Consider the following 6769-nt stretch of genomic DNA (forward strand, 5'->3'; position numbering starts at 1 on the left):
GACTTGGGGAATTCTGGAAATTTTGAAGTTCATTCTACTATGTGAAAAAGCAGTAGAGAAGCAAAGTTTTTTTTTTTTTAAAGTTTTGCTTACTCCTCATGGAACCTATATTCTGCTATAAGAGATAGATGGAACAGGTATGTGTGTTATATAATAGAAGGTTAAAGCATGATGTTGATTTTTTCTTCGCCTTTCAATTTCTTTCATTTCCATTTTTATTGTAATGGGCATGATGGGTCTGTTCAGATAATCCCTCACAGCTTGCTTGTAGAGGTGAAGAAATGTAAACGAAATCTACACCTACAAAATTTGTGGATTTTTTAAAATTAAATTTTATTTTTTTGTTTTCACTATCCTTAAATATTAAAAAAGTTAAATTTCCATATACATGGCAGAACACAAACCCATGAATCTCCATTTCAGACTGTTTTTTAAAGTACATAATAAATTCCACATGTTAATTTCAAAACTGGCTTGTCTGTGCTTTCTTATGAATTTCCTTCTTTTCTACAAAATTTGTAAAAAAAAAAAAAAAAGTTTCAGTGCATTCTTTTAAAAAATCACTTTTGCTAAACTTTGTTGCCCCTATACAGCTCAGTCATCCCAGGTCCAAGGGAAAAAAAAAAAAACAAAACCCTCATTGAACAAGCATAGTCAAGCAAAATGAATTTTAATAGCCATATCCAAAAATATGCCTTTGCCTTGTTACTCTAATATCTCAGTTAGGAGGTGAGTAATATGCTTTTTTATAGTTCCTCTAAGAGACATAGTTGGTCATTCATTGCTTTGATCCAGAGTATTGTCTTTCAAAGTTGTTTTCTTTTATAATGTTATTGTCCTTTTACAAATCATTCTCTTGGTTCTGTACCACTTCATGCTGTCCAGATTTCTCTGAAATCATCTTTTTTTTTTTTTTTTTTTAACAGTAACAATAGTTAGGTACTCCCCAATTGCTGGACACACCCTTACATTCTTGTTCTATTTTCCCCCCTCCCCTACTACCCCTTTTTAATATTCTCTTAGAATTGGAAAATTTGTTTTGTTTGTAACTGTTCCTTCCCTGCTATTATCCTTCCTCTTAACCTCAAATTATATACTGTCCTCCCCCATTCTTGCTTCCCTGCTGAATTTAACATATTTCTACAAAAAGCAAAACTGCATTGTGTGTTTGTTCAACCCTCCTTTGTCTATTTCAAATAAAACTAAGGCTTAACTGATAATCACTACTCTTAACCCTTACTCCATGCCTTTTGTATTTTTAACTACATATCAATGAATAGGAAATATTTCAACCATTTTCTTTCTCCTTTCTACACTTGTATAGTAGAGAATCTTCCTTTTATTCTATCATCTTTTTTCCTTCTAAAAATCTTTAAAACAAAACCAATACACCATCAAGTTTGTTTTTTTAATTTAGCTCTTGCTATATTTTCTCAAGATATTAAGATTCTAAAAAGATACTAGTTTCTTTTTCTATTGGAGCATTAGTACTGTATCATTATATAACTCCTTCCATTTGCTGAACTAGTTTAGTATTCTAGGTTTCTCTGGACTCTGAGGCTGCTATTTCAAAATTCCTACTTGGCGCTAGTCTTTTCATCAAAAATGCTTGAAACATGGGAAAAAAATCAATTTCCCTTTAGGATTATATTTAGCTTTACAGGGTAAATTATTCTTGGTTATAAATCCATTTTTTTGCCTTTTGGGATATTGTATTCCAAGATCTTCCCTATATTCCCTTGTGTGATCCTGTTTATAGTTCTTTGGTATTCAGATTGTTTCCTTTTGGATGTTTGCGATATTTTTACTTTGATATGGGGATTCTAGATTTTGACTATGGAATTTAAAAAATATTTTCCAGGAAGTGATTAGTGGGTTCTTTTTGTCTTCATTTTATTCTTCTTTTAATAAATCTGGACAGTTTTCATTTATAATTTCTTGAAATATAATGTCTAGGCTTTGGGGAGGAAAATCCTGTCTTTTAGGAAGTTCAGTGTCATAACAATTATCTCTCTTTGATTTGTTTTCTAACTCAATTTTTTTATCAGCTTACATTTTCCTCAATTTTTTTATTTCGTTCTAATAATTCTTTTAATCTTTTATTGTTAACTTCTTTTGGTTTATTCTAGTTTTTAGGAAGTGATTTTACTACTTTCCCTCTTAATCTATTAATTCTCCTTACAATTCTTTTCTCCAGATATTTAATGTTATTTTTTATTTCTTCTAGATATTCATGGAGTCCTTGTGGAAAATCCATTTTGTCCTTTGAGTTTCTGCTTGCAGTTGTTATGGAATTGCTTTTCCAGGCTAGATTTGTACTGATCTCTAGATCTACCATGATTTTTTACACTCATTGGTATCACCTTTTGATGGTTTGCTCTTTTTTTTCCAGCTTTATTTCTTAAATTGGACTTTCTGTCAAGGCCTACTGTACTTTATTGGAGTGAAGTGGTTAGCTCTTAATTGGCCTCCCCCTAGATTAACTGGGCTAGTGTGTCAACCTGCACCTCCGAGGATTAGATCCTTCTAATTCTTGGAAGTGCACAATAATGGATCTTCAGGGCCTCCTATGTCATCTCAGGCCCAAGTGCTATGGAGCTCAGAGCCCCAGGGATCTGAGTTGACCTGAGCACTAGGCACTGAGCATTATCATTGTTGCTCCCCAGGAGTCTTGCCCTGTCTCCTTTGATCTCTCCACCCTTCTTTTTCCCTGTCCACCCCGCCCCCCCACTTCTTTGGTTTCTTCCTAATAATTCCCCCAGGAATATTAGTGGATAGTGCACCAGCCCTGAAGTCAGGACCTGAGTTTAAAATCTGGCCTCAAATACTTAACACCTCTTTATAGGATCTTTAAACATAGAGTCCTGAAGGCCACTCATTTCTTGGCCTTATTTGTGATCTAGCTAAAAAAATTAAGAACTTCTTTGCCTGACCTAACATTTATTTTGCTGGCTACCCCTTTCCTATTGTTTATAGTCTTCTGACTAACTTTCAGAGCATTTCAAGTGGAAGAAATAATTTACTGGAGCGTATTAATCATTTCATCTGATACAAGTTTCAGGTTTTTTTTCTGGAGCAGGTATATGGGAATTGGTTGTCTGCTTCTTTTCAAGGAAATATTTGGCTAGAATGACTCCAAGCAAATGGGGAGGAATACTTAGTATCCCAAGTATTCCCTAACCTGATTTGAGGCAGACCAGTCAGTTAAGAGACTGGAGACCCACTTCCCCTTTAGGGATAACAACCACAAGTTGCAAACTTGATTGAGGCTTCAAGTCTTGGGAGTGTTTCTTTTGGCCCTCTTGTTGCCCTTTTCCTTCGATGACCAGGACCTCACGTCAGAGCTTCTTATTAAAGTGTCTTCGTTGTTGCTTGAATTAGGTGGACAGCTCAAAGAGTTTCTGACCCTCTTTGTGCCTTTAAAACACCATGTCAACTGATTTCTATTACTTTTAAACATGTCAGTCTCCCCCATGCTCAAAAAAATAAGCTAAAATCCCTTTATCTATTATCTCATGTCTTTCCTTTTCTCAAATTCCTTTAAAAACATTGTGAAATTATGTGATGATCAACTCTGATGGACTTGGCTCTTTTCAAAAGTGAAGTGATTCAGGCCAATTCCAATAGACTTGTGATGGAGAGAGAGCCATCTGCATGCAGAGAGAACTATGGGGACTGAGTGTGATTTATAAAATAGTATTTTCACTTTTTTATTGTTTGCTTACATTTTGTTTTCTTTCTCATTTTTTTCTTTTGTTCTGATTTTTCTTGTGCAGCATGATAATTGTGGAAATATGTATAGAAGAATTGTACATGTTTAACATATATTGGATTACTTGCTGTCTAGGAAAGGAGTGGGAGGAAAAGAAGGAGAAATATTTGGAACACAAGGTTTTGTAAGAGTATGTTGAAAACTATATTTGTATGTATATTGAAAATAAAAAACTATTATTTTAAAAAAAAGAAAATATTGATGTCTGTCCTCACTTTCTCATTTCTTCTTCTCTCATTCATTTTTTAACCCTTTGCATTCTGGCTTTTGACCTAATCACTTAATTGACACTTTCCAAAGTTACGTGTGCCATTAATTGCCATCTCTGTTGGTCTTTTCTTAGTGCTAAGCCTTTTCAACCTTTCTGAGTTTTTTTCTATTTAATAGTATTTTATTTTCCAGTTATATGTAAAGATGGTTTTCAACATTCATCTTCATAAGTTTTTGAGTTCCAAATTTTTCTCCTTCCATTCCTTCTCCCCAAGACAGCATGCAATCAGATATTTATTTTACATTTACAATCATGTTAAACATATTTCCACATTAGTCATTCAACCCATCTGTTTTTTGACCCATCTACATTTGATACAATTGAATACCCTTTCTATTTAATTTATTTATTTAACATTTTTACCCAGTTACATTTAAAATAATTTTTTTATATCTGCTTTTAAAACTTTTGAGTTCCAGATTCTCTCCCTTATCTCCACCCCCAACTTCTATTAAGAAAGCACATGTGAAGTTATACAAAACATTTCCATAAAATTGATGATCCTTTCTTCCTTCATAATCTCTACTCTGGGTTTTTGAAATACTGTTTCTGGATTTGACTTCTACTGAATATGACTTCTATCTATCTAACCATATCCTAATTTCCTTTGCTGGCTTATCATCCATAAGATATCCCTTATCTGTGAGTGTTTCTCAGGGTTACATCCTGGGCCCTATTCTTCTATACTTTTGGCAACATCACCAGTTCCTACAGATTAATTATCATCTCTGTGAAGATGGCTCCCAGTTCTTTATATGTAGCCTCAGTTTCTCTCCTGAGCTTCCATTATTAATCATGTTTGATTTTCAAATCCAATGTTCCAGGAATCTCTTAAACTAAATATGACTAAAACAGAACTCATGTTTCCCTCAAACCCATTTCTTTTCCAATCATGCCTAGTTTTCTTGAAGGCTTTCCTTTCTCTAGATCATTTTACAGATGAGGAAACTGAGGCAAATAAAATTAAGTGATTTGCCCGTGTCACATAGACAGTATCTGAGGCCAGATTTGAACTCAGGAAGACTCATCTTCCTGATTCCCTAATTGTTCCATTGTTTTAGGTAACATGTAATAAATACATCATACTTACTTATATAATATATAACATAATTATATATGATATATATATAGAGAAATTTATCAGACTTTTTAATAATATATAACAGAATTATATATTATAATATACAGAATATTGTGATATATAATATACAATTTAAATAATACAATATAAGCATAACTTATTTATTATATTTAACATTTTATATGTTAATTACAGGAATATAATAATTAACTTTATATTCATTATTATATATATGTATATATGTATTTGTTATTCCCTCCCTCACCTTAAATGTGCTTAGTACATAGTAGGCATTTAATCTTTATTGATTGATTCCTCCTCCCAGCTAGTTAAAAATGCCAAGGATTGTAGCAAGTGTGAGCCTTGTTTGAGGAAAAGGTACACTATCTTTAATAGTAAACTTATGAGGTATTATTAAGAAAGTTCCAACTTCTACAATTATGCTTTTCTTCTTGGAATTAATAAGGGACCAAGATAGATAAAGCATTTAATAAACCTACTATATATCCAACACTGTATTAAATTTTCAGAATACAGATATAAACAAAATGAAAGATAATGCAGAACTTATATTCTACTGGAGAAAAGACAATACATAAATAGGAGTTGAAAAGAGTGGGAAGGAGTAGGAAAGTTATCTTGGGGGAGAATTAGTCTGGTGTACCATAAGATGAGCTGTGGTTGTTTTGGTCATTTTAGTCATATCTGATTCTTTGTGGCCCTATTTGTATTTTTTTTTTTGGCCACATTGGAGTGGTTTGCCATTTCCTTTTACAGGAAAAAGGAAAACTGAAGTAGACTTAAGTGACTTGCCCAAGAATCAAAAAGCTAGAGTCTGAGGCTCCATTTGAACTCAGGTCTTTCTAATTCCAAGCCCTGTACTCTATCCACTTCACCAGCTGCAAGGTCTTAAGGAGAAGGGCCATTATAATTCCTTATATATTAAATGTAGAGTATTCTTTACAAATCTGGCCCTTGATATTCTGACCAAATTTAACTTTTCATCTTGTTTCTTTCATGCTATTCCTCCATGAATTCTATGTTTGGGCCAAATTGGATTACTAGCTATTTCTCAAACTCATCATAACCTTCTCTGAGTCCCTACAAGCTGTCCTCCACACCTGAAAGGTATTTTTCATCCCTACCTTTAGCTTCTTTCTGGAAGGCTCATTAGGGTCCACTTGCTTTATCTATGGAACCAGAGAATTTCTGAATTTAGGAACCTCACAGGCCCTTTGATCAACTAATATCCAAACAAAAATCTTTTTTTTTTTTTTTTTAAAAACTACAGAGCATTAAGTAATTAACTGTCACTAATAATCCCTAGCCTATTTTTCCTGCTAGGGATTATAATCATTCCATCTCACATTTAAGGCATCTTTCAATTTCTTAAGCTATTTTTATTTATTTATTTTGTTGAGGCAATTAGGGTTAAGTGACTTACCCAGGGTCACTCAGCTAGGAATTAAGTGTCTGAGGTCAAATTTGAACTCAGGTCCTCCAGACTTCAGGGTTGGTATGCTATACACTGCCCACCTAGCTGCCCCTCCTAAGCTACTTTTAAATACATTTTCTTTTCTTGTATTCATTCATTTTTATTTATTTATTTTATTATTTATATATGCCCAGAAGAGAAAGATTTTAT

Source organism: Antechinus flavipes, chromosome 4, assembly GCF_016432865.1.
Source record: "Antechinus flavipes isolate AdamAnt ecotype Samford, QLD, Australia chromosome 4, AdamAnt_v2, whole genome shotgun sequence".
NCBI classification, from domain to species: Eukaryota; Metazoa; Chordata; class Mammalia; order Dasyuromorphia; family Dasyuridae; genus Antechinus; species Antechinus flavipes.